This window comes from Pelodiscus sinensis, chromosome 1 (assembly GCF_052426305.1).
Source record: "Pelodiscus sinensis isolate ZL-2025 chromosome 1, ASM5242630v1, whole genome shotgun sequence".
NCBI classification, from domain to species: Eukaryota; Metazoa; Chordata; order Testudines; family Trionychidae; genus Pelodiscus; species Pelodiscus sinensis.
Window position 1 is genome coordinate 178,169,557 of NC_143052.1, and position 9,703 is coordinate 178,179,259.

Sequence of the window (9,703 nt, forward strand, 5' to 3'; positions counted from 1 at the left end):
TTAAAACAAAGCGTGATCCCATTTGTACTGCAAGACAGATTATGTGTTTCAACAGTGTCAGGCAACTTTTTTGCTGAAAGAAGATCCTTCAGCATGATAGTTTTGACAAACATACAGTATCTTAGCTACCTGGAAACAAGAAGTAAATTTTGAAAATGTGAATGAAGTTGTACCCAAAAACATTATATAAGTGTGCAAGTGTAATTTATCATATTTTTCATTATTTTAATTCTACTTTTATTTCTGGAGGAATCTATAGCATCGGAGCTTTAAGACAGCTATTTAGGAACAAAAACAGACTTTTAAAAATAAGTAACTTACACAAACCTCATGTTTTCCTTTATTTATAACACAAAATTAGGATTGAAAAAATGGGGATGAAGATATATATCTAACAAAGGCTGATAGTTGTTCTCATGTCTTGTCCTCCCCATGTTCTTTCCATTGTGTGTTGGCTTCCGTCTGCACTGAGCTATATAGACACACTGAGCCAGTAGCTAGAGTTTGATCCCTGAGCTCATATTCTGATGCAAATCTCTGCCAGGGTAGGCAGAAAATCAGTGACATCTGCCAATTCAATGCAGTTTCTCCTCCTTTTTTTAATTGCTCTGACATGTTCAGAATCACTGTGTGCCAAAATATGTATTGCATAAAGTAACAATTCCCAGTTCCATATGCGTTGGCATGTCTCCATCAAGAAATGAACACCTATTATACTACAGCTAGATGGTCCAAATGGACAGGTTTGAACTCAATTTGAAATTGGAACCACTCATGGAAAGTTCAGTGCTTCCAGTCCAGGCAGAAAGCACTTTTCTCTTATGACCTAAGTAACAGTAGTTCATCTTGCTTCACAGCATTTTACCTTACAGAATGAATAGCACAAATTCACTTTCAAAATCTTCTAGATTTCACATCAAATGGCTTCTTTTCACTGGTGTATCTGTCAATAAAAGATTAGATTTATAAAAACTAGAAAAAAAGAAAGTCATTTTTACCATAATAGACCTTCTTTATTCCAAATTTCTTAAGCATTAATTAATAACATAATAATAATAGGTTATAATAATAAATTAGATTTTTGGCTGAGTACTTAAAACCTGATTTAAAAATATATGGGTTCCATGCTGCTGCAGGGAGAGAGAAAGGTATAGCCATGACTTGCTTATATAGCGGACTCAACATCAATTTTTCTCTTGTCACATTCATATGTTGAGTCTGCAATGAATGTTCACATTTGCCTGTGAATATGCAAGTTTGTGCACAAATATCTGTATTTCCACAAATAATAACTCTTCCCCAAACCATGATGTAAGCAAACAAAACCAAACAGAAGCCCAAACCACAAAGCATACCTGCATACATATAGATAAGTGAACCAAAGACAACAGGAACCTATGGGAGGGCATAATGAGTATAATATAGACATCATGCTTGCCAATGAATGCGTTCCTGTTGTGTGCCTAGCTACAATGCCCTCTATATGTCCTTTATCTATGAATTGTCTTGTAAAGGAGTTTATTGGCAGGCGTGTTTGCAAAGAGTAAATTTCAGTTTTGTAACTTTGACCACTCATATGCAAAACCTAGCTTTGAAAAGTTACTTTCCTACAACCAGAGAATAGAAACAATATCATGATCTGGATACTCGATCCTGCTTTGTGGCTATTTTGTATTGCTCTGGTGATGGCAAAGTGTTGGAAAATTAATAGATCTGGTGCTCAGCCATTTTACCTCATAGAGGAAAATCCTTGTCTGACACATGAGCTTAGGTGGCATCTATCTCACTCCCTCCTTCTCCTCACTTTGGCCTAGTGAGCGTGGTCAAAATTTTCTTATATCCCAGCAATCCCTGGGTGCCAGAAGATCCTCTTGTTTGAGCAGTTGAGAGATAATTAGAGAAGCCCTTAGGCTGTGGAAAGTGGTCTAATCCCCATTCAGCTTCATGATGCAGTGGAGAAGGGGGAATTAAAAGGGAAGCTTAGATGCAATTTTGATTTCTTTCTCTCCTCAGTCAAGAAAAATGCAGCTGTACAGGGGAGTCTAGCTCTGATCCCCGCTATGCAATCAGCAGTAGCACTCTTCAGATTGTGAATTTGTGAGCAATTTCCAGCTCAAGAATTATTTGCAGAAAAGATTCAGGAAATTGTCTCAAAGAACAAACTAGAGAAAACAGTTAACTGATTGCAGGTGATTCAAACAGATGAAGAGTCAAAACATGTCAAACTATTCACTCTGTTCTTTAACCCAGTTTAACTGTTTCCTCCTAAAACTACAGCATTAAAGCATTTTAATCATACAGAGGTAGCATCTTTCCTGAGACCTTAGAAGTCATATTTCAGCTAGGAGTGACTTTCCACATCTGAGTTATAAATCCTACTAAATAGGGGATTTAAAAAGGAAATGCTGACAGACTCTTATCTATATGCAGCATGAGCAGTTTCCATGGTAAGATAATGCTTTTCTTTTTTTAGTCATTTCCTGCAGTTATCCCTAATTTTAATCCATTCTCTGTTACTTTTAACTCTTTCCATTTGTGCCAAAGCAGTTCTTATGGCAGTGAGTCTTCTTAGATGGCCATATGTCTCCTGTTCCACAGCTGCAGGAGATACTCATGTGCAGAGCAGTATTTAAAATGCCACCCAGCTCCAGGATATGAAGGAGAGGCATGCAGGTGTCCTCTTTCCCTCCTTTTAGGAACAATTGGGTTAGGGTTTTTTCTTTGCTTTAAGTTGGAAAAAAAAAAGTTGCTTTTTTTCCTTTCACCTTGTTGGAGCTATAAAGAGATTTCTGCCTCTGAAAACCCCAGTATGGGAGGAGAGAGGGTCAGCTTACATATATGGCTGCTTGGGGTGGAGCAGCTCATTTATATCAATTTCCTACCCCTGAGCAGTATCCCAAAGCACAGGATGGTTGCAGCTCTTTTCCTGACTAATCCCTCTTATTCACTGACACAATCTTCCCTAGAATAGGCAACCAGATTTATGTGGCTCTCTTGTTACATGCTCATTCAGCTATGTAAATTGAGAGCAGCATTAGACCCATTCTTTGTATGCCTGATTAGAGAGGTAAGAACCAAAAAGCCACATACAATATAACAAATAAAGGTGTGCATATAAAAATCACATAATAGAAAAATCTCAAGGCCTTTGAACAAAATATTTCAGTATGATTAGCAGAGGTACTTTTTAAAAAATCCTGTGGTTAGCATACTGTATTACTAGAGATGTCTCCAGTAGAGATGGGATGAAGACACCTGAGTTTATTTTAGCAGAACCACTTTAGCTTTGATTAAGGTTTCACAACCCATGTCATGGTGGTCTGATCATAGGTTTCTTTTAACTGAACTGTCAAAGGCTAAGAAGTAGGTGTTAGGATCCAACTCTGGCCCATATTTTGCCCAGTTTGATTTTTTTAAAATTTTTATAAGGAGCTATCTTCAAACCTGCAAGCAGCATGATAACTTCTTAGTTGATTGAGTCAGGCTACATTTATTATCAGTCTCAGTTATCAGTTCACAGCAGGAACATCTCAGTGGATTCTGGCTGAAACATATGCGATGTGAGAAGGGTTTTTTTTTTCTTCCTCTCTCGCTCAAAGGAAATCAAGCTTTAACTCCTCTTTGCATGCTCCTCTTTAAATTAATAGCAGATTTTACTGCATTTTTGTCCACCCACAGTTACAGAAGAAGTTGAAGGTGGCAGCTCTCACAGCAACCATTAAACTAAGGTCCCCTGACCACTTAAGAACAATTAAGATATTGTGTTTTTACTTTTGTTCTCTTGCAAAGATGTGGGTAATGAACCTCTGTCTTGGTTAAACTCTAATTTGGGTAATTTAACCTACATAAATCCCTCCCATAGATTTGAAAATGGATAAAGTACTCCTTTTTACTTCCTGTCCTAAACTATTATGTGTTTCTGCAGATCTCAGTCCAGCAATACACACAAGCATTAGAATGGTCACACTGAATTCAACACAAGCTCAAAAACCTTGCTGAATCAGGACCATAGATAATAAAGGCAAATTCTATTCTCAGGAAGACTTTTGTGTTTAGCCACTACAATCAGCAAATCACCTTCTGTGAGCAGGGCTGCACAACATCAAATGCAATTCCCCTATTTCTCAGCAGTGATGTCAGAGATATCTGTATGCACACTTCAGAAATGCATTATCCACATTTTTAACCAATAGCTAGGCCCGTTTGATCACACAGGCAGGTTTTATTCATTCAAGGTACTGCGTTCTGGTTGTCAAACACAGAAAAAGGTTTCTTTTCTAATTTCTGTGAATGAAATGATTATGGTCAAATAATCTGAAAGGTTATTTTAACATCTTTAGTGTTTCCAAAAATGGCATATATGAATTATTATCTTTGCATGTCTAAGAAACGGTAGTACCTAAAGTACATTTAATCGATGTTTCAAGTACTTCTGTTGAGGTATTCTCTTCTTCTCCCTCATAATCTGAAGTTCTTTATTTATGTGGTTGTAGTTGATTTGTTCCAAGAGTATGTAGCTGCAGCTGCATTGCAAATCAATTCTTTGAGAAATGCCTGTTAAGAAATGAATCTTCTTGCAAGAAGATTGCATGACTTACACAACACCTGATACCAGATGGTAAGCAAATCCCATAGCTAAATTCACTCTCAAGGGGACACCTTGGTGCTGGCCAGTTGAAGCTGAACCTGGGCTGTGTGTTCATCTTCATATTCCTTGGGAAAACATCTACTAGTGAAAGGACAGAGAGAAAGATTTCTTTGAGAGAATTTAATACTAGCTTATTTAGGGATTTGACAAGAAGGATCAGGATTTTGGAACTGTACCTTGGATTGAACTGGTAGTCACTGTGCTGTTGTCAGTTCATTCTGGTTAGAAAACATGGCTGCTATGTGTAGCTCTCTCTAGTCTGTGAGAGGCCTTCTGGGTCAGGCCAAAGTATAGCATGTTGCTGTAGTCCAGCCTCAGGAAGGCACATATCTGGATCATTGTAATTAGATCCACATTTGAGAGGCAGAAGTGTATATTTTTTTGGACAATTTAAGGCAGAAGGCCTCTGACCTGTATTGGTATTTGAGAATCCAAAAATGATGAGTCTATAGTTATGTCTACACTGCAGCAGGGAGCATGACCCTGCTACCTGGAGGATAGATATGTGTGAGCTGGGCTTGAGCTAATGTTCTAAAAATAGAAGTGTGGGGCATGGGCCATGGTATAGGTTAGTCACCTGAGGGCAGAACAAGTAGATGCCCCAAACAGAGGTATCATTTAAGGTCACATAAATGTCCATTTTGGGCATTTAATCCAAATATACTTATTGCTATCAAAAGTTTAGAAGGAAAACTGTAAGAATTGCAGTATTTTGTGGCAAATATTTTACCAAAGTAAAAGCATTTCAGGTGCTTGCTTTTTGGCTGAGGTTTGCCCCCCAATTTGGCCATAGTTCCTAATTGAAAATAAGCTTTTTGATATACTTTTCACTTTAATTGTATGCATGCCACAGGCCATAATATGCTGTAACCCCCTTTGAGACAATGTTCTGAATAAGCACTTACTATTTGTTTTGTTCTGTCACACATGGTTTTTATGATCTGTGTGAAAAGAACCTTTCCCCTATTAGTCCTTCCCCAATGACTGTCTGTTTCCAAGTAGAGATCTAATTATTGTTCTGATAGGAGTCAGATGTCATACATGTTCTGGGTTGCTTATTGCATTCTCAGATACCAGTGAATGCTGGTCTGAAGTATATGGACACATTTTCCCTTTTAGCATGACACAAATACAGGATATGGAATATACACAACACAAGCTTAAGAAATTTCTCTTTTTATGGAACGCAATTAAGTGACTGTCCAAGAACTACATGTATGAGTTGGTTGTAGGTCTTTACAGTGAGACATTTAAATTGGCTAACATTCCTAGGAAAACATCTGGTTAGCCAAGTCCCATAAGAAAAGGGTGTGGGGGAGTGAGTTATGTCCTCCAAGGAGCAGAATACAGTGAGCTTCTGAAATAAACTTCAGGAGAGAGAGTACAAATTGCAAGTGTGCTTCTTAGTGCTAGAAGCGCACACGGTTGTGGCCAAATCATGCCTTCTACCGCAGCTCTGCCCTCAGGAACATAGGTAACATACGGCTGTGGAAATAAGCATATTAGGCATAATGCTAACAGAGCATTATTGGGCATTTCAGCCAAAAAAAAATTCTCATATCATATCTTTAGATCATAGCAGTAATGCACTTCTGAGCAATTATTACATGGCTAGGTGTAAAGGAGTTGAGTACAAAACATCTTGAAGCCATCCTGTTAATATAAAGTCCTTTCTCTCTAAGGGTACATTTACACTACGTGTTTATTTCGAAATAAGCTATTTTGGAATAATAACTCCCCAAATAGCTATTTCAAAATAGCGTGTCCACGCTACAAATGCCCAACTAATTAGTGCAGAGCTATATTGAAATAGCGCATCCACATTGATTGAAGACTGAATTGCATTTAAGGCTCTCTGGAACAGGCAGAGCATCAGGACAGTAGCCACTCCTGTAGCTGCTGCCTGAGGCTATCTGAGGCTCGTGTTTAAAGGGGCTCCCCTCTACAGCCATGTCTCAGGCTCTTCACCTTTGACTACCTCCTCAGGGGACGGCAAATTCATCTCACTGTGTGCTCTGGTTGCCCTTGCAGACACTGTAGCACTCCAGCCATAAGCCAGACCTGCTGGAAAGCAGTTACCAGCTCTTAGACCTGCTGCCACACCTTCTGCTGCAGTTACTGCAGGCTGCCCATGTGGCACTGCAGAACACGATCTGCAGCTCCCTGTGGGGCACCTCCTCACCTCTCTCCACATGTTGCTCATGCAGCACAATCCCTCCTGCCTTCCCCTGCACACTGTACACTGTTGCCTCTGGTGCCAGGACACCTGTTCTGATTGGTGGGACCAGATCATCATGGAGTGGTGGGATGACCAGCAATGGCTCCAGAACTTCTGCATGCAGAAGGACTCCTTCCTGGAACTGTGCGAGTGTATTGCCCCTGCCCTCTGGAGATGGGACACTCACATGAGACTGGCCACCCCCTTCCAGAAGTGGGTCACCATTGCACTTTGGAAGCTCACCACATCAGACTGCTACCGCTCTGTGGGGAACCAGTTCAGAATGGGGAGATCGACTGTCGGAGCCATGCTCATGCAGGTATGGTGTTTTCATGCTATTGTCCCTAGAAGCTGGTGAACTACTGGAATAGGATTCCCTAGGGAAGGGGAAAGATGGACTCTCCCTTCCTGGAATTTTTGCAATCCCACCTTCACAAAGCCATGCTGGGGATGGGGTAAGTTGGGGTTACTCCTGCTGTGTGAATAACCCCACAATTCTCTGTTTATATCCTTATACAGGTGATGAGGGCCATCAACACCAGCGTGCGGAGCAGGGTCATCATCCTGGGTGACATGGACCCTATCATCGCCAGCTTTTCCACCATTGGCTTCCTCAACCATGGGGGAGAGCTATTGACAGTACCCATAGCCCCATCTGGGTCCCTGACCACTGGGCCTCTGATTATATCAACCAGAAAGGGTACTTTTCAATTATGCTGCAGGCCCTCTTGACCACCAAGGCCGGTTTTCACTAATATCAATGTCAGGTGGTTGGGGAAAGCACACAACATCCACATCTTCAGGAACTCCAGCTTGTCCCAGAAGCTGCACACTGGCATTTTTTCCCCAACCACACCATCAGGATCAGGGACGTGGAATTGCTGAAGTGCATCATTGGGAATGCAGCCTACCCTTTGCTCCTGTGGCTGTTGAAGCCCTACATGGGACACCTGGACTCCACCCAGGAACATTTCAATGGCAGGCACATCACAGTGGAGGACATCTTCGGCAGTTCGAAAGGAGGTTCCACTGTCTCCTCACCCACCTGGACCTCCGCAAGTGGAACATCCCCCCAGGTGGTGGCAGCCTGCTGTGTCCTGCACAACCTGTGCAAGAACAAGGAGGAGATGTTCCTGCCAGGGTGGGAAGCAGAGACCAAGCTTCTGGGCAGGGCCTTTGAGCAGCTGCGTATACTGCCATCTGGCAGGCCCATCAGGGAGCTGTGTGCATCTTGGAGGCTCTGAGGGAGCGTTTCAGCCAAGGACACGTGTGACTCTCCCATGGGCCTCCTCACAAGAGGCTTCTGCATGGCCCCTCTGTGCCTTTCCTCCCCCACCCCTACCTTCCCCTTCCCTCCCGTCGCACCTTCCTGTCTTACTACCCTCCCTTGCAGATACAATAAACCAGACTTTTTGTTTTCAAACAATCAACTGGTTTTTTTTATTTCAGTTAAATATAATGGGGGAGAAACTGGGGAAAAGAATCTGGGAGGGGGAAGGAAGAGGAGGAAGGAGAAAGTGTGGCTCAGAGATAGGGTGGGATCATGTGGCGGGCCCTTGGTGGCCATGGGGTGGGGCTAAGAGGAGAAGCAGTTGCAGGGGGGTGGCTGCTGGCCACTCAATGCTGACGACCAAGCGGTTGATGGCAGCGGTGTATGCCAGGCACATGCTCCAGGCCTGCTGTGAAGTGTGGGGGTATGCCATTGCACCATAAACTGATTTTGTTACCTGGCACAGGGCTGGCAGGGCCTCCATCTGTTACGAGGAATTTCTCCTGTGGCTGCAGATTTAAATCCTGCAGGGGAAGGGGAACTATAGAGTTCTGATAGGTATGGACAGAGTCGCCACCAGGACAGCCATGAGAAGCCCTGAAGGCCAATTATTTTGAAATAACCTGCACCGTCTACACACACCCTATTTTGAAATAACTATTTCAAAGTAGGCATTATTCATCGAGAAATGAGGGTTTATCATTCTGGAATATGAAACCTGTTACTTTGAAAATATTTCAAAATAATGGGCTTGCTATGTAGATGCTCACCTTTTTATTTCAAAATAACATTAGTTATTTCAAAATAATGCTGTAGTGTAGATGTGCCCTAAGAAAATAGATGAGTGATTCAGGGGACCAATCCTAGAAAAAGCAACAAAGCTATTAAATACTGAAATTTGAAAACACAGCATACTTACAAAACAACCTCTAAATAGTTTGTAGTTTGGTAGTAATTGATTCTTTCAGCAACCTGATCATGATAAAAAGTGCTCTGTGAAACTCTGGCCCTTTATTGAGTAATATTTCTCCACAAAAATCCCTTTCACATAATCTTATGACATCATTTTAAAACTTAGTTGCCCAGTATTAAAATCTTAAATAAATATAGTATGATTTTTAAAAGTGCTGAGAGCTTATAGTACCCACTAACTTCAATGAAAAATTCTCTAAACTTCTGAATTAACTTAAGTGTTGTTCAGGATGCTGAGTATTAATTTAGATGTCACGTAGGGTTTAGCCTTATTACCTGATTCCAATTGTGCAGCTTTCTAGTTAAGACTACATTGCCCAGGATCCCTTTTGACTTAGCTTTACTTAGTCACATGCAAACTAAGTCCTCCAACAAAACCACAGAACCACTCTAAGGGGCTGCTTGCCCTAATATGAAGGAAAGCTATAATGGAAGGATCCTTAATAAATAGGTAAATCTTTCAGACAGGTGAGGATATTCAGATGTGGAAATCAGGAAGAGCATTACATAAACCATTTCCCACCGAAACTGCTTTTAGCAGAGAGGACTTTTCATATTAATCTAATCATTAAATCAGAATTGGAAAGGGCCTCAA

At 41.2% G+C, this 9,703-nt stretch overlaps 1 long non-coding RNA gene across 1 annotated transcript; it reads right to left on the reverse strand.

Annotated features, from left to right (window-relative positions):
* Positions 1-313: 313 nt before the first annotated feature.
* On the reverse strand, positions 314-2,859 carry LOC142826925 (uncharacterized). Its single transcript, XR_012901201.2, has 2 exons — positions 1,734-2,859; positions 314-943 (listed from the first exon to the last, which is right to left on the reverse strand). It is a non-coding gene; the product is annotated as an uncharacterized LOC142826925 (long non-coding RNA).
* Positions 2,860-9,703: the final 6,844 nt, after the last annotated feature.